Here is a 22439-nt window from a genome sequence, read left to right on the forward strand (position 1 = left end):
GTTCCGTTTTCAGCTGGAAATGTTCTTTTTTGGCATCAACAAGTTACTGCTGATATAAGGTCAATTACTGTGGCTCCTCAAAATGATATTTAACCTCATGATAGTAAATTTTTTACATTGTTTGAATTTTTAAAAACTACTATTTTTTTTTTTTGTTGCGATATTCAAGAAACAGTTTTTAGCTTGTAGCTTTGTCCTACAGAAACACATGCATGGTCACTCGTTTTGTTGCACTGATAACCTCTTTGAAATTTACTGTCAATTTTAAATTTGTACATTTTCTGAACACCAAACCGTGACCAAAATAATGCTGAACAACAAACGAAAAACCAACGGTTAAAATGGAAATTAATTAGTAATTCAAATGCAATCGCCTTCACTTGTGTACTCAAATTCTTTAATCGCTTGCGGAACATACGTTAAGCGAGCACAACTGTCAGTGCGTGTGTGATAGAAGAAACATGCAAATTCAATGAGGTTATTATTTTTTTGCTCGGCAAACGCACGTGCGCTCAACAGGTTAAAAAGTTTCTGATTAGCGGTTGTTTTTACCTTCGTCCTCAGGCACGCAAAAAAAATGTTATTTCAACCTTCGTGACTTTTTGTCCTTACCTGAAACCATCCACAGGTGTAACATGGGAGTAACGATAACTTTTTATATCGACCAACCATTAGTAAAGGTTGAAACTAAACACCTTTTTTTTTGTTGAGTGTAACCGGCTAGGTAAAAAAAAAGATGAAAAAGAAAGTCATGCTAATTTTGTCTTGACTTATATTTCAGTTTTCACACTTCGAAATACTGTGCCCGGCAGTTATCTTAGCGTCTCTCAGCGCGGTGGTGCGGGGACAGCGGGACGGGAGAAAGAAGAGGGGGTAAGCAGGCGACACGTAGCCGAGAGCCGTGTAGTGGCTGTTAGGAAAATATCGCCCTTCAGTGTATACCCGAAAATGGAAGGCGAAGGTGGCAGCTCGCAGAGGCGCGGTTAAGTGATAAATAGCGGAGAGCGGGAAATAATAAAAACAGTTTATTCTATGGTATAAGTTGCTATTACTCCAAAAAAGCGCAAAAGTGGCTTAAATGGAAAGTTTATCATTGTAAGTTATATGTTCTGCATTGTTTGTACACTATGAATGCTGACAATCGAATAGTAATAATAGTAATTAATTTTAACTTAATTTTGTTTTTCGCCTCCTAATACAATCAATTATCATGGAAAGAGAACTTCACACTTACATTAAACAAATCATATAATATATATGAGGTTTTGAAGGTTATAATATGCATTCTTGAGTGGAAGTACAATGCAAATTGTATTTATATTTATAATAAATAATCGATTAAAGGTACATTAAAATATAAAGCCACACATACACAAGCATTTTTTAAATGCCATTAACGTTGGTAGTCAGGTGTTTCCTAAACGACTGACATGAAATTAAAGCAGCAAATATAACATAACAAGCTCCATGTTTAGTTAAATGTAAATCCAGCGCTAAATGGCACGTTTTAGGTACGGAAACCGGGAAACGATAAGGGCTAGACTGGCTCCTGCATCATCAACTGTGAGATAGCTTTCGCGCGGAGAGCTACAATTGCGTAATGATTTGGTCGTTTGCTTTTTCTTGTAAGAATTTTTTTTAAATAACTTTGAGAACACAATGAATTGAGAAGCATAGTTTTAAATTTATTTTACATACTAAGAGACAGTGACCTAGTTTTCCCAAATAAATCGTTTCTGGTTTTCGCTAGTAACTGAGCTAACAACATTTCAATTAATTTTGGTTAGCATAATAATTAGCAGACACCGTAAGTATATTTCATGGGACAAAGTAAAACTTTGCAGGTTTAAATAATAGTTTATTACTTTTCCTGACAGATGAGTACAAATAATCGAGCACAACCACTGCAATTTACACAATGTTACACTTACGTAGTACAAGTACAATTCATAGGATTTCTCACTTTAGGTTTGGTAACCCAGCGCTCTTAGCCAAAAGGCCTTACCGCCCTGGGGTCCCCACGGGCGTGGATGCAGACTTACGTAGTGTAGGAAGTCACGCGCCGAATGTTTTCTGTGCTGCTAGTACAAACCTGGCCGCTGACCTTGACAATAGGGTATCGCTTTCTCTTCGCCCTCCCCTCCCCGCCAGAGCTAGGGAGCTCAGACGCTAAGATAACTGCCGGGCACAGTACAACTTGTTGAAGTAGCTAACGCAAAAATAATGAATAGTAATTATTTCATAAATACCCGAAAAATATGATATTTCAACTACTATTAATGTCAAAATAAAGACAACAGTCTGTTTGTCATCCTAAATTATTAACTTTAAACTTTGGAATAGATGACGAATGACATCTACAATTTGCTTAAATATAGATGGTTAAACTTGCATCCTATGTTAACATTCGCTTTCACTTTTAAATAAATTAACAAAGTATTAAGTCTTCACTTTAAAAAATTGAGAACTTTCGAAAAGTTATCAAGTGAAACAATTTTTGAATGGTTCTTTACCAATTATAATTAACACAAACTATTTTATGTAAGTTATGGACAAAAATTAATTTTCCACAAGTAAGTCACAGTTTATGATCTAAAAATTGTTAACTCTTAATGCTCGAATATAAAAAAAATAATTAAAAATATATTTTAAGGGAAGGTTTCTGAAACATAAATCTTAAATTGAGCTATTTTTTTCATAGTAAATTTATTGGTTTGTGACACATAATATGGCACATAAGGCATCTAAGTGAAGTATTGAAAAATGAAACGTTGTTGCAAATTAAGGTGTATTATTTTACAAATGATTCATAATAAGAGTTAGCAATTATTATTAGAATCATCTCATTAAACTAAATTATATGTATTTTGTTTACCTTTAAAAAAAGGGTCAACCACACAGTCTTGTAGTATTTAAATATTTGGATATCAAGAGAAAAATAATTGTTTTTATTAAGGCACAGATGGGATGTACACTTACAGCACTTTACGAATGATTTTATTTTACATGCCTCGGCGGATTACCTGTCTTACATCACATGCGTGTGTTTTTTTTTCTTAATAGAAGTTTTGAGTTTAAGTTGTGCGCCATAAAATCTGGAGGGTTTACTACTAGCTGAATTTTGCGAAAATTATTGCAAATTTTAGCTTTACCCGAGACTTCACCAAGACATAACATATCACAAAAGATTTTTTTACATAAGAAAAATGGATAATTATTGTCTATACATTTGGACACTAAAGTTAAAGTTATATTAAAGCTTCCTTGCAAACTCCTTTTAGTGATTTTGCTTTCAGGAAGGAGTAAGCAGAAAATAATTGAGTGGAATTACTAATTCAGTTACAAGCTATATAGAGTTTATTAGAGCGTGCGGGTCTATACTCACACTATATTTATACTAAAAATAAAACTGTTCGAGGAAAAAGTATTTACATTGGTGTACAATGATGAAAAAATTATTGGAAATGGCTATTTACTTTATTGAGGACTCAAAAACTTATTTTTTAATTTTTTTCTTTGCCTGTTTTTTCTGTTTCAATATCAATAAAAAAAACTATTTGACGGATATTGTTGAATATTTTTTTATTATAAAAGTCTTGGATAACTTAAAAACTCGGCTATATATGTTTACATAATACTACTTGAGAGTGGGTGAAAAAGGATAAATAACTTTTTAAGATAATAAATTATATCTCTAAAACAAATCAAGCATTAGAAAATATTTTGGGTACCAATTATAAAATACGAACACTACCAACCACAATTTTTCCATATTATAATTCAACCCATAAGGGGAAAATATTAAGTTTTAAAAATATATATCCGAATATAATTAAGAATAATAAAATATTTTGATACCAATAACATTAAAAATCATGCGAAATTCAAATGCCAAAGGGTGAAAAGGGGGTACAACTGATTTTTAGATGAAAAATGATATCTCCGAATTTAATTAAGCATAATAAAATGTATTGGCATCAATAATATACATACAAAACTACCAACCTCATTTGTATTATTTTACGAATATCAACCACTAAGTAGTGAAAAAGGGTTAAATATGTCTTAAGATTTATAATTATATCTCCGATATTAGGTACCAATAATAAACATACAAAACTACTAAATATAATTTAAACATTTTGCAAAATTCAACCCGTAAGAGGTGAAAAAGGGGTGAATGTGGTTTTAAGATAAATAACTATAACTCAGAATATAATAAAGTATAAGAAAATATTTTGGGTGCCAATAATAAACAAAAGAATAGTATGTACTAATTATGATTTTACCACTTTGCGAAATTCAATTTCCAAGGGATTGAAATATGGTTTTGAGATAAAAATTATGCCTTGGAATGTAATTAAAAATAATAAACTATATTTAGGTACCTATAAAAAACGAACAAAAACCAACAACGACAATTTTACCATTTTTCGAATTTCAAATACCTAAGGGGCGTAAAAGGGGTAGATATGTTTTTAAAATGAAAAATTAACACTTCCGAATCAATTAGTACTAGAAGTAAGAAACTAAGAAAAAAGAACTTGCCTCTAGAGTAGGTACTGCACATTTTTTTTACATTTATTGAATTTAATTTTTTAAAAAAGGGAGGGTGAAAATAGGGTGAGTATCGATTTAAATAAAAAAATCACATATCCAAATTTAAATTATTTGGCAAATATAATAAAAATTAACTAATAATTATTATTTTACTACTTTGCAAGTTTCCGCCCCAAACGGGTATAAAAAAGAGGGGGATGAATTTTGGGGATTGGGTTTAAGTTATACTTAGCATAACAATGAATAAACTAATACGTTGGATAAAAAAATTGCTTTATTTACTTACATTTCAAATAAAGATGTGATTGTGTAAAATATTTTTAAATAATGGAAATATTTTTAATACTGTGAAATTATTTATTAATTCTAGCATATCTACAACTATAATAAATGAATGTGTTAGTGTAAACGACGGCATAAACGTTTTTAAAATGAAATAAGTGCGTGGTCAATAATTTTTTTAATTGTCTATCTCGTGTAATCAAAAGGATCTGTGATTTCATTACGGTAAAATATATCCTCAAACACTCTTAAACAAATGTTATAAAATCAGATACTTAAACTGTACTAAAAATTTAAAAGTCCTACGAATAGCTACTTGAAAAAAATTCATTCTTAAACGGTTTTCTTATGAAATTAAACATTTTATGCACCTTATAATTTATAATGTCCGTTTGTTTAGAAACAAATGTTTGGAATTTATCACATACCTATGTCATTTGAAATATATCAACAAGGCCCTGAAATTGTGCGAGTGAATTTAGAATATAAATATATATGCAATAAAGTAGAATTAACTGTCAGGAATTTTCTAATTATTAAGTGTAAAATATTTGTTCTAGTTAGCAAATTACAAACGTAATTCAAATGTTACGTTAAAACTTTTTTTTTCTGTTTCCAAATGGTGTGATAAATAATTTCTTAGAAGTAAGGTTTGGGGGAAGAAGGGTGTAACTCCTCGTGAGTCATCCAGAAATAACTGTGCAGACACAGGAAAATAAAATTATAGTGAGTGACTGTGCTGAAATTAATAAAAAAATAAATAAACAAATTTTAATCAAAGAACACAAGCCCACAGTTTAACAAAATTTGCATTAAAACAGAAGACGAGGTGCTCGTAGTACAGTCACGTGAAAAAAAAAAACTATATTCCAACATGGAAGGCTAAGCCGAGACTTTAATATCCAACGACGCGACAAGTATTAACAAAGTTTTTTTTTCTCACGCTGGTCGCATACCCACGAGTCCCCCCGGGCAATAATCTGTTTAGGCGCGCGTATTGTCTGACGCGGCCTCGTGCGGCCGACGGGATAAATTATGCATGTAAATCCAAACAAATGATGGCCGTTGAAGAGGAAAACGGGTTGGTTGAAGGGATGGGGGGGGGGGTTGGTTCGAGGTGCGTCGTCCGTCGATCATTAGTCACATTCGGGGACGGTTATCCGTGTCACTTGCGCTTGCGCGGTTGAGCGGCCAACACACTAAGGCCGGGTTCACGATTTAAAATTAAATTAATACTAAAAATAATAAAATTATAATAACTCAAATATAACTAAAATATAACTAAAATAACAATTAAAATACGTGTGATTAGTATAAATGTAGTTGAAAACACAATTTTGCATATATTTATTACGCTCACCATTAGTTTAAAGAATTCTGCTTTAAGTTTCGCGTCCGAGTTTCTTATTATGAGTGTACTAGCTGCAGTACCCAGCGTTGCCCGGGCTGAACACAGGGTGAAGGGGAACTGTTTAGAGATCAGATGTAGTTAGTAATTGTCTTCTTAATTTGAATGTCAAGTGTGCAAAATAATTTATATCACTGTCAGATCCCGACAGACGTTGTTCTGCCAGTTTATAGTTATTTACCTGGTCTGTATGTAATCTAGACTCTATAAAGCAATATAGAAAAAAAACTGAAAAATAAGAGATTACTAATATTGAAAAGATTCCATTATCTAGCTAATGCTCGGCATGCATTGCAATGCCTCATTCAGTTTTGTTTTGTAATATGTTTGAAGTAGTTACACATATACAAATAATCTATCCATGTCTCTAAATATATATTTATCTCTATCTACATCTATAGTCCTATATATCTATGTATCTCTCTATCTGTATTTATCTCTTTATATCTACATATATACCTCACACTATCTCTATGTATTCTATATGAGGGTACTGATTGCTTCCTTGTTAATATCACACGGGTGTATTTTACTTGTATGGGAAAATTAAGAATGATGTCATCTAGTGCGTGGCAACAATGTTAATAGGCAATAGGAAATAAACTTCTAGCGCCTGCGGCATTGTCAACACACACTTTGTACGTGTACTGCATGTTGTATCTAACCCACTCCAACGGATTTGATTCTAAATTGGACTTTTAGTAAGGATCCCTAATGTTATTGATAATATAATATAGCCTATATCCTTCCTCGATAAATTTACTATCCAACACTGAAAGAATTTTTCAAATCGGACCAGTGGTTCCTGAGATTAGCGCGTTCAAACAAACAAACAAACTCTTCAGCTTTATAATCTTATATATATATATATATAAAATTCTCGTGTCACAGTGTTAGTTATCACACTCCTCCGAAACGGCTAGACCGATTTTTATGAAATTTTGTATGCATATTCTGTAGGTCTGAGAATCGGCTAATATCTATTTTTCATACCCCTAAGTGATAAGGGTTGTCCACCCCTACTATTTTTTTGGACAAAATTTTTATTTTTTATAATGTGGCATTAAAAAATACATATTACCCTAAATTTCCACCCTTCTATCACCAAACCCTAATTTTTAATAGAATTTTATATTTTTCAACCTCTGTCGATAGCTGATCAATTAACACTTGATCAACCTTCCCTGCCGGGGTTCTACCCGTGTCACTTCTCACCCCGTAAACAGCACGGAGTAGGGATGAGACCGAAGCCGGTCTCCTGTTTCTCTCACACATCCCTCCACAGTTTTCGGCCATTATTATTGTTTATGCATCAAGCGTAGTATAATGTTTACAACTATAATTTCACTATCTCAGTGTAACTCTCATATTAACTGTATTCTCAAGTAAATTTATTATTAATTTGCTGGACTATAATTATTTATTCATATTTTATTAATAATTAATAAAATTATTAATTTAAGTGTAGTTCGCACCATTAGTTAATTAAGTGTTTTACATAACCTCAAAAGTACTCAACACTTGTCACGAGCTCCCGCCAACAACGGCTTTTGTGTTGTAAGTATAAATTATTCTTATAGATTTATTATAAACTCAATAATTTTTTGTGTTTTTATATCGAAAATATATTGTTGGAAATAGTTAAAAATAAATACGGTGAAAGTTAGATTTTTATTATAATTGGGTAATTTTTTTGATGTGACAATGTCTAATAAATCGATGAACGCCGGCTGCACGCACGAAAAAGTGTCTCGTAACGCACATTTTCCTGTTACGCTGTGTCCCGTTACGCTCATTGTACGCTTGCGCCTCATCTATCTCTCTTCCACTCGATTGGAACAACCATCGATTTGACTTTTTCGAGGCACATTAAACTTGAAACACTCCCATTCGTTTCCTACTTTTCCTATCATCGTCCTATCCTTAACAGAATAACACAGATTGGAACAAGTTTAATAGCAAACATGTATAAAAGTTATAGTTAAAATAATCTCTTCGTTAAAGAAATAAACATATTTGAATTAATGAGTGCAAATAAAAGTAAATTTATCAATTAAAATGTAGATTTCATTTCACTCCTTCTTAGTATCCATACAAAATAGTGATAATTCAATAAAAATTATTCAATTTTATTCATAAAACTATGCAATCATTTCATCAATGTTTTGTTATGACGTTGTCTCGTTAAACTATCGTCCGTAAACCGACTGTGCAAACAACCAATTTTTTTTATTCATTTATAAGAGCTGTAACTTCGACAGAATTTTTTTCCCACCATTTCTAAAATATACCTTCGATATAATTAGGAATTTCGTAAAACAGTCTTTTATTTACATGTATATGTATATCTATGTGTGTACAATCAAAGATTAAAAACATTATTACTATAATGTTTTTCATCATTAAGTAATTCAATTAGTTTAATTTATGTGTGCTTTGTTCAGTGAACAATGCCAACAAAACGCAAAAGGGCTAATTTGAGCCGCAATACAATAAGATTTAGAAGCATGCGAAATAGAAGAGATCAAAGAAGCGAAGAAGAAATCCAGCAACAAAATACTGATGCGCGTGTGAGCATGGCGCAATTGCGTCAAGAACAATCAGAAGATATTCGAGCTGAACGCAATGAAGTAAGAAGATTAGAACAACAATCACGCCGTTTCACTGTCAATAGACGCAGAACAAATGACCAACAACGCCAACAGGGTAATTAATTAATATATATAATTTTAAATAATAAATTTAAAAAAAATTATAAAAATTAATTTTTGGTGTTTTGTAATTTTTATATTCCCTCATCGTTCACAGCGCTCCATGCCTCTTTCACCACATCCTCATATACCACATCCTTACACATTTACAATAAGTTAGTTATTTTTTTTCTACACTAGAAATTCCCTAGAAATAATTTATATGGCAAAACAACGTTCGCCGGGTCAGCTAGTATTAGCATAGATTTTGCAGCGTGAAAACACATGAATTTACTCGTTACCAGGTCAGATGTTACATATCACTGGGTCAATTAACATTCTACACATTTTTTTCCAACGCGTGTCCTGGTTTTGGGTGACCCTTAAATGTTCAAAAAAAAAAAAATTTCAGACCAGTTGTGTGTTAAAACTTTGTAGCACTGTCTGCATAGAGACCGGAAAAATTTGCAGATTCATTTCGCGATAGGCTAGAATCCAAACTCGTTCACCCTCATGCTGGTTCAGTGATTGGACCAAAATTTTACCTGAAGGACTCTGAGCCAATGAAAAAAAAAACTCAACGAAAGAAGTATCAAATCACAGCCAAACTAGTTCAGGTGACATCCAAGTCAGCAGCCAATGAACCATCGTTATTTTCCCGAGTGTTCATATAACTGTGCAGTCTATCCTGAAGGTCTTTGAAAAACAGAATTTTTCTTGTCCCTATGTATGTATTTAGTGGTTGGCTGAGAGTCTTTAACGTAGTCCACGTGTCTTCTGTCAGCACACCTATCACAGCCATTTATAGAGACCCGAAAATTTCGCGGATTCATTTTCGTCGTAAGCTAACTGCAAACACGCGTATCTTTGCACTGCCTTGTTGATTGTTTCGCGATTGACTCCGTCACTCCCCTCTACCACTGTGGGCCAGTCAACTGCCAGAGATAACATATGGCCTACGCATAGGTAGGGACTGGAAAAATTCGCGTTTTCGATGACCTTCAGGATAGACTACACAGTCCTCACTTAGTATACTCGGGAAAATAACGCCTGTTCATTGGCTGCTGACTTGTGAGTCGTCTCAACTAGTTTGCTTGTGATACTATACTTCTTTGGTTGAGCATTTCCCATTGGCCCAGAGTCGTCCAGATGAACAGTGAACCAATAACAAAAGTGGCATTGCAGTTAAACCTAAAAAGTTTCAGTTCTGCAATAAATTAAATTATCCTTATTTGTACAGCCCAAAAACGTTAACAACGTAACTTTGGCAGCTAATTATGAAAAAAGTATGCGCTTTAAATCATTTTCATTTCGTGAAAGTAAAACAATTGAAAAACGTCTATGTACAAGTTTATCTGTAATTACTAGAGACCTGAAAAATTCGCGGATTCATTTCGTGAAACGCTACAATTCAAATAATTATACCTTAGTGCTGCTTCCAACATTGGTTCACTGTTAATCTGGAGTAATTAGGGCCAATTAGAGACCCTCTCATAGAAGTGTCGAATCACAGGCCACCCAGTCGAGACGACTCACAAGTCAGCAGCCAATGAACAGGTGGCATTTGCCCGAGTGTGTAGGGAATAGTGGAGTCTATCCTGGAGGTAATTGAACCCGCGAATTTTTCCGGTCTCTAGTAATTACTGTAAATATAAAATCTTGACCTGAAATGGGAGGCCCGTCTAGTCAGGGAGGTTTTAGTGCTAGTGAGGCGGGATGATAAGTGCGACGCTCGCTGGTGCTTCTAGCGCGGTGTCACCTCTAAGCGCAAGGCTACAGTGTTCTCGTCGTGCATTGGGCGACCATGAGACGTGAGCCGTGACCGTAAAATTATATGGCGGGGAAATGAACATAAAGGTTAACGCAAATTTCAAGTCCCTTGAGTGCTTTCAAGAATTTTCATTGGTCGGTTCATGCCTGAAAAAAAAAACACGCTTTTAAGCCATATTCATCCATCTGAAAATTTATTTTGAAATCAAAATACGGGAGTACTCCACCCTGGGAGTATTTTGCATGCTTTACGTATACAGTCACAGCTCTGATATCTTGAGCAGTTTTCAAATCTTGAGGTTTCTTATGAAGTTCTGCACAAAGGAATGTGTGCCCGGGTAGGCGGGGCACTTAAATAATAGTACCGAGGAGAAAATTAAAAAGATAAAAAGAAACCCTCAACATGGCGTGTGATACCGAGACATAAGTGAGGATTAATTACAGTCGAGCGGACATTGAGTAATGACGAGTGGCCTTCGTGGTCGTCCGAACGGCCTCTTCACCCCCCCCCCCCCCCCGAGCGCCCGCCACCCATATAACATCAACCAACCAGCCAACCTCCCTCCGGGGGTCATTTTCGAAAGAGAGAAAAAAAGGCACGTCCCGTGTTATGTTAACGAGAACGGGTCGGTGAGACGTTAATCCGTGAATGCCGGCGTTAATGGAGTGAAAGATGTCACGTGGTGTCTTCTTCCTTCCTCGGTGAACCTCTTCCCCGCGATGAAAGCCACAGGCTCTTTGCCGCGCCATCCCCTATCACTACTTTTTAATTATTAATGATAAATTTCTAAGGGCATTTTCCACCAACCGCTTCTGTTTACTTTCGCGGCACAAAGAAAAAAATTATTCTGTCCCCGTGCGTCTATTAATCTCACTCTCGCAGAGTAAAGAGCTGCTTTGGAAACTGCCACCGAATATTTATGTTTGTGATTCTAATGGAAAGCTGTGCTTGTGAGTTTTTCAGGAGAGTATTGCTTCGCCGGGGAAGAAAATTGTGACGAGTTAATAGTGTACTCGCTTGGCATTAACAGTTGAATAAGTAATTTTCTTTGTTTGTAAAGTGAGGAGAAACGGTATTCGTCTACTGAATACGAGTTTTATCTTACTGTCCACTTTCATCAACATATACGTGACACAGAATTTGCGTGCTTCTATTGAACACTGTGGTATAAGTTAATAAAAAAAATTTAACTCACATCAAAAGCGAAGTACATGAGGCTAAAATATATTACATAAGATCACTGTTATAAAGCTACATATACAAGATGGAACATAATTTTTCAATTTAAAAATTATTTTTCTCTTCCGTTACAGCGTCATTTTTGGCTAAAAACGTAAAAAAATTAAAGGACGATATTGACTCATTATTTGACTTCCGCCGAGTAAACTGTTACAGACACAACCAAGGGATTAACATGATTACTTGATAACCGGGTGTTTTTTTTTTGCTCATGGTCTGTCCCATGTTGGTTATACGTCCAAAACATTGGTTGAAGTGTATACGGTTTTAAATTACTGTGTTTTATGAAAGTGACTGAGTTTGACGACGGGGATTCTCATTCATACTCTCTAACCATCATCATACCTGGTTGAGCACCATTCCCGCAATGTTTTGGGCGTGGCAATGTGACGACGATGAGGTAAAAATGAAGTGACTTCAACTACCTCACAGCATGCCCTCGCCTGACAATTGCTAACTCCATGCATAAATATCTGAGTGTAGCGGCCGTGGTCGCTGCTGCCTGCAGCGGTGACCAGAGCCCTCCGGCTTCACGGGTTCCCTGCGGGCGCGCATCCTGCCAGTTGTCCGCGCGCCCGCAGGGAACCCGTGAAGCCGGAGGGCTCCGGTCATCGCTGCAGGCAGCCGCGACCACGGCCGCTACACTCAGGATAACCTTTTGGTAGTTGGATGGTGTTATGCACAAATGAGTTAACCAACAAAAGGAAAAAAAAAAAGTTATTGAAATAATTGTGTAGGTAAAAGGAAACTTTTAATTGAGCTAAATTTTTTCAACCGACATTCCTTGCTACTATGCCATCTTGCGACCAAACATTCAACGCACTGCCACAATACCGGTTATTGTGTGTTCAACTATGAGCTCAATTTTCTCAGTTGAAAATGTTTGTGGGTTGAACCATTTTTACATAACACCGTCCAGTTAATACCGTTATTTACGAATACTGCCAACAGATGTGGGATACAATGCAAGATTTCATTGGCTAAAAATTACAGTAAGAAATCAATAATTGTAAACCGATTTCGCGCAGCTCGTGTGCATGGCATGTTATGTACTCGCTTATATCTGATTAATTATGGACCCAGACTTGCTCCATGTAGTCCACCCCCCTTCCTCCCTTCCCCCCTTGTCATCCTGGTCCTGACCCTTCAAAACCGATGTCACGCCGTATCGAGCCCGTGTCTTTGACGTCACCGGGTGCGGGGGGGAAAAGTGCCAGAGTGGAAATTGTACATTTTCCCTTGGCCTCCTCGAAGTAGGAAAACTTGTAGATATTTATTATTTTTATTTATTTCTTGGTTTATTTATTTATTTAGGATAATTATTTTTGGGGGGAGAGGGGAAGGGAACAACTAGCAGGGAAGGTACCAGAGGATTTCTAACAACATTCCTTTCCCACTTTATGAAATGAGCAAAACAGCTTCGCTCTAAGAGGTTTGAAGAAGTAGTGCATAGAAAACGTTGGTAGGCAGTGCTGTTAACCCCAGAGTTTTTTTTAAAGACTACACATTAGAACTCCTGACGGTGGTCGCAATTCAAAAATTTACTTAATAGATCGCGCACGTGGAGAGACAAATGTTTCCAAGATCGCATTATATATAGGCAGCGTTGTAATCTGATATATACTGTCGACAAATAGACGGAGGCAAAAAATCGTCGATTTATTTCGCGTTATGCTAAAATCCAAACACACGTAACTTTGTTTGACTCTTGTGACTGGCTCACAGTTTATCTGAAGGACTTGAGTAATAAAAATATTCAGCCAAAGAATATTATCGAATCGCAAGCATCCCAGTGGACAAGTCGCACAAGTCAGTAGCCAATGAGCAGGTGGCATTTACCCAAGTGTGTAGGGGATTGTAGAGTCAATCGGAAGTCATTGAAATCGCAAATTTTTACGGTCCCTATATATAAGAAATATTAGTATAATTCAGATGGTACTGTTCTATGAGTTATCCCCTTCTTCCGAGAAGGCCGAGGGGAAATATTTATGGCCATATATTTTTCGCGAAAAAAAATCACGAACGCTCATTAGACTGAAACAAGTTATGCCTGCGCCAGTGGTTTCTTCCTTGTAATTGGTGACCGTCTGCAAGACAACCAATCGCCTGATTTTACTTGGAGATTCAGGAAGCGCTTCACACAATGAAGCCTTTGCGCCTTATCATACTGGGTTTCGGCCATGCAGAAAGGGCAGCATGCGTCGTGTGCTTTGTTCGGGAATCGGCCTGGCATTGCAAGCATTTATGCCATGACTGACTTCCCTATCTTAGATCTAGGCTAAGTATAACTAGTTAAGTTTGGGCCCAGGTAAAACCTTCATAGATACGGGGAAAACCCTGGGTTCATTCATGCGGGGTTAAATAATTGCAAGCATTAAGCAGGCAGGTTCAGTGCGGGCTTTGAATATATATACTGTATAGAAGTCGCGAGTGGATAGGATTTACTCTACGTTTTTCAGAAGCGTATGATGAGCAGCTTGGGAACTTCACTGCTGCAGTGCGCTGCCGTAACGCCCTGTATCGTCTTAGTTGTTATTTACACGTTAGAGCGCAGCTCTGTCGCCCGCTGTCATTCCCCGCACCCCTCACCTATCATTCACTGCAGCTCAAGTTCGTTCAACGGGAGGGGGAAGGGGTGTTTGAAGAGTTCGACACTTGTCCGCTAGGGACCACCACCAGTCGATGCCCTAGAGATGGTGGCGATTGCGGCGGTGAATTAACCAACTACCTCAAAACCGTATTAGAAATTTTAACCTGGGCTGGCGACTTCTATACAGTATATATATTCAAAGGTGCGGGTCAAGAAGGATGGTCCAGGAAGAAGAGTTGGACAGGGGCAGACAGTTACAACCATGCTGGGGTCGGGAGCTTGGGCATTGTGGCCCGTAATTGTGTTTGTACGACCCTGGCGGCGGGCGACGGTACTACTAAACCTATAGGCTGCTAGTGTCAGCACGTGTGCTTGAGTCTGAGAGAGAAGATGGTGTTGAACGCATGTAAGAAAACAATTGCATTAATTTAATTACTATAGTTAATCCCGAGATGGCGCGTCGGATCTCACTCCAGAAGGGACAGAGCGGCATGTCGCCCGTCGCCAGTAAAATGCTGTCGGCAGTTAGCGAAATTATCCAATCGGTCATTGCAAAACCTTAGCCCCAGCATCTACGCTTCAGTTACGCTACGAGCTAATTAATTTTAAATGCCTAATCGTGAGTTGGTCCGTCGGGACGCACTCAGGAAATAGCCCAGGAAACAAAGATTCCAACCTTGAAAATATTTGTCCGAAGCTGAATTTTTTCTACTATGCTTTAAAACACGCCGAAAGTTTACCGCTGTAGACCTTGTGCATCACACCAAAAACGTGCAGTTAATACCTAAATGATAATTTATTGCAACAATCCACAAAAATGCTTTTCATAAAGCACTATGTACCTATATTAAGCAGGTGGAAAGGCGTGTTTGATTTTTAACGCATTAAACCAGAATAATAATATTTTCTCATAAATAGAAATAATACACATTCAAGAGAACTATGTGTTTTTGATTTATAATTGACCATGTAGTCTCGGTAAATTACAAATCGACTGCCTACGATACGAAATTGATAGTGTAAGTCAGTATCTATCAGATTATACATTTTTGTTAATAAGTATATGTATTAACTTTAGTAGTTAGGTTTTTAAATCATGATTTTAATCTTAAATATAGCTATTTTTCTAAATAATTTACATACTGAAAACATATTCTCATATGATATCATGCTTTATTCAAAAAGTGACGTCATGTTCGATCCGTAGAGTATGTGACTGTAAACATTATTAGTGATTCCGTTTTCCCTTTCCAAGCAAACAGATACCAGCCAAATTAAAAATGAATACTTAAATGTGCTTTACGAGAAAGAAAGCATAACTAAGTTTTAAGTTATATTTATTTATTTTTTAATTTTAGGGTGTTTCTTGAGAATAGTTCTAAAAAATATGTTGTTCATTGCAATTTTATTGAGCCATATTAAATATCCTTCACAATAGAAAAGTGGTTAAAATATAATCTTACATACGTTAATTAATCTCAGATGTATTAAACATGTATTATGACTTAACATAATTGCAGCATTTCCTTCAACAACATGACTCCACTAACTCGTGAACTCGGCCAGAGGTCTCTAGTATCGCACACTGCGGCGCTAGGCTGCTCTAGCGATCCAACCAAGTGCGCTAGACTCTCTACAAATATACCGCCTTAAAGCTTAAGGAATAGGCTTAAACATTTACTAAGGCGACGTTGGGCCCTTCATTTGCATGCAAAAAATAATTTTATATCCAGGAATGATTTTATCGATTTTAAATTCATCTTGAGCATTCAACTATAAAATTATTTTACATGGTTTTGTAGAATAACGTTTCTGTATTACTACGATGGCCTTATCGAGAGTCTACGGTAGAAACTGCATTTATGGGAAAAGATTTTTATGGATGGCTGTAAGACGCTGTCATAAAGGACTTTACTGCATGTTGTCAGTGTGACGCACAAGGAGTACGGTGGTAAACTTTCGGTATGTTATTAGGCATAGTCGACTCTTGTCACTGTACAAAAATTCAGCTTTGGACAAATTTTTTCGAGGTTTGTGCCTCTTTCGGTGTTTGTTTCCTGGCCCTAAAAGGATAGAGTGGTGCAGTGTCGGTTTGTGAGGTTCAGACGCCTGCTTGCGGGCTTGTCAGCTGTCTCCCAAGAGTCCGGTAGAGGGGGGAGGCAGGGCTTCAAGGGTCGTACAAATGTCGAGGGAAAGGTTTTACAGCTTTTCTTGAAAACCCTCGTCACACCGCCCTAACGGTGGAGGAGAGGGGTCAGCACCATTTTAGGATGGAAGGGGGAGGGACTAACTTACCATTTTATTCTTTTACTGGGAAAGGGACGACGAGGCAAGGACCCTTTTCATCATTTTTCTTAAACTTCCCTGGGAGCAGTCCTTTTCGAAGAAGTCCGTTCCGCTAATTTCGGCCGCTGCTGCGACGAAGAACACCTCAAGTCACTTCGACCTGCAAGTTGTCGCTCACAGTCAAACCTCATACGCATAGGACACGTGTTTTATACGTACAGCAACGTAACTCTCGCGCATTCATTTAGTCGCGAGTTATAATGCAAACCTCCACGCTCTCGCACTGTGTTCAAGATTGGACCGCAGTATATGGCCACGCACCTCTACGACCTTTTAGCTAGCGATGACCCGCTAGGAGAGAAGTAAGCGAATCAGGTAGTGTCTATTAACAAAGGTTAAAAATGTTCTCGCTAAGAAATCAACCATGGAAATGTGAGCACACCTATTACTCTGAATTTCACCCGGATGCCAAAAGAATTCACGAAATCTCCGGGTTTAGGTATTTATACTGACTAGCTGAAGGTCAAAAACTCCTTACCAGCAATTTTTTTCATGGAAGAAAACCGCGTTCTGAATTGCCTGGCAATGGCTATTCTTGCAAACGCCTGCCAATCAGGCTAAATTTTCAGTGTAATGAGCATTCAGATTTCTCGCGAAAATTACCTACACTAGTGATAACTTTTCATTGACGGCATGCATTATGTATTTGTTAGTATTGTGTCTCAAACGTATCTCGCGTTTTTAATTTTTTTTTGTTTCATTAATTTTTTGTAATGAAGAAAGATATTTTTGCTTAAAAACCTTTAATGCTCACCGAGCTTATATAAAACTTTTCCCTGTTTAATTTTCTATCGTAAGAATGCATTGACGTTTAATCAGCGTAAGCAAATTGTATTTATTGTTTTAAGAGAAAAGTTGACAAAAACACACTTGACCTATACATGAAAATGTCCTTTAAACTTATGCTACAAATAATTAAAATGAACTAATAAATAAAGAAGGATATTAATTGAAGCTCCTGTCGAATAACGTGTTAGTTTTTAAAAGTTAAGGGATTTATTTTTATTTTTTAAAACATAACTATATTTTTCGAAATTCACAAACAAATAATAAGTAAATTCACACCAGAATAATAGCCACTCCTAGTACATTAATATAAATTGTGATTAAAAAGTATCTCATCCTATAAATGTGGATTCATGCTTATTAGGAATCATCTGACAGAATCCCACTGTTAAATCTTCCAATAGTGGGTTTTTTCAGTGTCAGTACATAGAAAACAAACTGAGTTAACAGATATTGATGCCTGAATTAAACATGCTCTATTAATGTATTTTTTGTTAAAATGTTCCTCAATCATTAAATGGTTTTCTATAAATTAATAATATTTAAAATTTTGTTTTGCAGTTTTAAAACATTATCGTTTGATCTGACTTTTTTTTTGCAGTAACTCGGGCGTAATTTTTTTTCTTGAAGATACTTGTTCTGTTTTAAGATTAAATTATAATGAATGCTGTGTCATGATATATTTTTGTAGTTAGTGCTTGAAAAAATACAAAATTGTGTTTTATTAAATTCCAATGCAAATCTATTTTTCCAGCTGAGATTCATCAACTAATGACTGTAAATTAAATTGTATTGTGCATCAAATTTATAGGAAAGCTCTACAACACAGCATACTTCAACTCCTATATAATGTATGTCTTAAAATTATTGTTATCTTTGAGTCGCACCTGTGTTTCCGTACCATGTGCGTCTATGCCTGAGGACGGGAGCAGATAGCAGTTCCCGAAACGTCGCTTGTTTCTGTTTTGGTAAAACTATTGTGTTCGTTTCGTCTTTTAATTTGACGTGTTTTTGTCTTGTTTCAACTGTTGTGCTGAATTATTTTGGGTTCAATATTTTTGTGTTGTCATCTTTTGTGTTTTTTTTTTATCATTTTATTCTGTTTTGGAAAACTATTGTGGTTGTTTCGTCTTTTCGTTTTGTCGTGTTTTTGTTTCGTTTCAACCGCTGTGCTGAATTTTTTGGGCTCTATATTTCTGTGTTGTCATCATTTGTGTTTTTTTTTCGTTCTCTTAGTACATTTTTATTTGTTTTTCTTTGTTTGTTGACCATATTCCTGTTACGGAATATTTTGTGGTGTTTATATCCTTGTTGACAACAGCAATTTTTTTGCTTAATTTTGTGTTTTTTTTTTGTCTTTTTTTGGTTTTTTTTTTTTTTTTTAGTTTTTCTTCAACAGAAAAAGTTCTTAGCAATGGCGTATGTCCAAAAACTTACATCAAGTTAAAATTATTAATGTGTAAAAACCTAGATGACTCGCTGGAGCAAGTAAGATTAAAGTTTGTATGTTTAAAATATATTTAACATTCAAACACCGTACGTTCATCCCTCGCGCGGTAAAAAGAATGTTCTGAAATGAGAATCAGTGTTTTTTTTAATAACCATGGTTGGAACTATTCATTGGTACAGTCTGTCCCACGCTTAGATTGCAGTACAAAGCAAATGGTGACCGTTTTTGCCAGATTGATACTACACGCCTTATTAACATTAAAAAATATTATAAGCAAATGGTGACCATTATTGCCAGATACTACACGCCTTATTAACATTAAAAAATATTATATCTATATCTATTTTATTTATCGTCTTTTTTGGTGGCGAAGATAAGGCGATACGCATTTTCTTACACCTAACCACATTTAACTCTTAAGTTTCTCTAGATTAACATTGCATATTAAATATAAAATAAGAAAGCATAGCAAAATAATACATTATATAAAACAGAATTGAATGTAAACAAAAATATAAAGATAATAGATAAACAGAAAACTTATTTGTATTTAACTGTAGATTGGCATACACACCCGCTGAAATGTGATTAAAGGTTAAGAGTCATCTGTAGCCAATATTATATACCATACTCTCACACATTCACACACACATTCTTACATTAGGTAATCCGCCAAGTGATCATGCTGAGTAGGTGTTCCAGAGGTGTTCCTTCAGCCTGTGCTAGAAGGTAGTTAGGTTATCAGACTGCCTTGTCACATGGTCCGGTTCGTTCCAGGCTGCAGGAGATCCTGATAAGCTTGTGGATGAGTGTACGAGGAATGCCAACATAGAGTTGTATGTGGATCGTGTCTCATGGGTATGGTAGCTGTGTAGATAATATAAGTTGACCAACAGATAGCGAGGGAATCCCGGCTGCAGTGAATTATAAGTAAGAACCAGTGTATGCATAGTTCGTCTTTGAGTGAGTTTCAAACATTTCAACTGCTGACAGTACTGAGTTAGATAGTCTCGTGATTTAAGGTTAAAAATCAATCTTACACGGCAGTTTTTGAACTTCTGAAGCCGCTTTGCCAGCTTATCCCTCATATCAAGGAACAGAACATCGCAGTAATAAGTGAGTCATAATTAAGTTCTGAACAAGTTTGGTTTTAATACTGGGGGAGAGAAAGTTATTTAATCGTCGTAAGCAATGCAGGGAGTACTGGACTTTCTTGCTAGTTTGCATTACCTGCTCCTTCCAAGTTAAGGTTGAGTTTATCAGAACTATCAGGTTTCTCACCACGTTTGAGAACTGAACATCAACTACACCAAGCGATAAGTTATTACGTTTGTAAGAAATTTATTTAGATATCATAAGAGCAGAACCAGTTATTATGGCTTGTGTTTTATCAATATTCAACATGAGGTTATCCGTCTCAAAATGGAAGCGAGTTCATATCTAACATGATTAATATCAGTTGCTTTGGTATGAAGATATATCTGTACATCGTCAGCGTACATGTGATATTTGCAAATTTTTAAGGTATTAATAAATTAAGCTAATAAATGTGGATCAAGAATGTAACCCTGAGGGACACCCGCTGATATATGGAGCCAAATGGACACTAGATTATCAAGAACGACAATTGATAACGAGCGCTCAGATAGGATTCGAACCAAATACAAACACTTTGAGAGAAGTTATAGAGAATTTAAATTATTCACAGTACAAAGGGCGTGGTCTACCACTTCAAAGGCTTTACTAAGGTCAAGCAGCGTTAAAATCATTAGTTCCCGCCTATCAATAGCATGGCGGATGCTATCAATAACATTTGTTATGGCAGTAATAGCACTGTGATCAGGTCTGAAGTCTGATTGGAAAGTATATAAAAAAAATTGCCTTTCGATAGGTATGTATATGTTTACTGGTGCACCAGGTCTTCAGGGGCTTTGGAAACAGCAGGCAGGATGCTTATAGAGCGAAAATATTTAGCTGACTCTGAAGATTTGATTTCTTGGAATTGGTTTAATATAGGAGTACTACCATATTGTCGGGTTTAGTAAGTGATGCATTAAAAACGTGCGCCAACACAGGGATAACAAATGGTGAAAATATTTCCACCATTTTAATGGATATTTTGTCATTACCAACTGCACTACTTTTTAAGTGTCGCCTGGCCTTCGCAACATCTAACTATGATAATGGAGAAAAAATCGTCAGAAAACTGTGAGTTGTTAAATACAAATGTGTCAGCCGATTCGGATCCACAGATATTCAATAAAGTGCCTGAAAACTGGTTTGCAAAGAATGAATTTAGTTGATTGGCAGTGAGATTATGACTTTTATGATCAGATTGTTGTTTACGGGATTATACTGTAGTTCTCATTCCACCAGCCCTCATGTTCTTAGGGTCTGAAAGTAACTCATAAATTCCGTGAATATACTTTTGCTTTGCAGTTCTTGTGCTTGGTTTCTGAGTTGTCTGTAATTTTCAAACGTTATATCCTTAATAGCCGATTTGTGTTCCTTTTATGTTTTTAAAATTCGGGACTCATGGTCTCGTCTTGCTATTAATCAACGAATGTTTGGTGCCACCCGTGGAGAGGGGGGAGGGGCTGTATACATTTACGGACGACAGGTGCATGTTGATCAAAAATGTACGTGGCTATTTTATTAAAAAGATTTAATTTGTTCGTCAATGGTTCTGCACATTGTAATATAATGTCATTAAGCATTAGCAGCCTCATCTATAACGTCATCGGTATTAAGGTTTCTTAAGCTCCTATAAGGTATGATACTTGGAGAGAATTTAAGTACTTTTAAATACTAGGTTATAAAAACGAGATCGTGGTGAGAAAATCCAGGGGCTGCAAGTTGTCCGTGGTTTAAAACCCTTTCCATGTTAAATGTTATGACTGAGTCAATATTCGTACTAGTAGTTACAGTATGATGAGTAGGTATTAGTTTACAGATATTAAGATTAAAAGATGCAAGCATAGCTTTACTTTAAATAATTTTTAATAAATATTTTTACTAATTTTTTTGATTTTACTAAGAACATAAATAAGTGTCTATAAACAGTATTATTAATTACAGTTGTAGTCAATCTTACAAAACATTATTCAATACCCAAAACCAATTATCATTTAATAGGAGAAACTATTTGTAGCAGTCGGGAAGGATTAATCTCGTGGCATTCTATTAAAGTATGTGCTATACGCTAAAGAGTAAAAATATTAAATGATATATAAAATGTAAACGAAAACAGCTGAACACAAGATGACTTCTTTCAATTACGACTCCTTAAAAATAAAAAATTAATACTATCAGATGTT

This window comes from Bacillus rossius, chromosome 14 (genome assembly GCF_032445375.1).
Source record: "Bacillus rossius redtenbacheri isolate Brsri chromosome 14, Brsri_v3, whole genome shotgun sequence".
NCBI lineage: Eukaryota > Metazoa > Arthropoda > Insecta > Phasmatodea > Bacillidae > Bacillus > Bacillus rossius.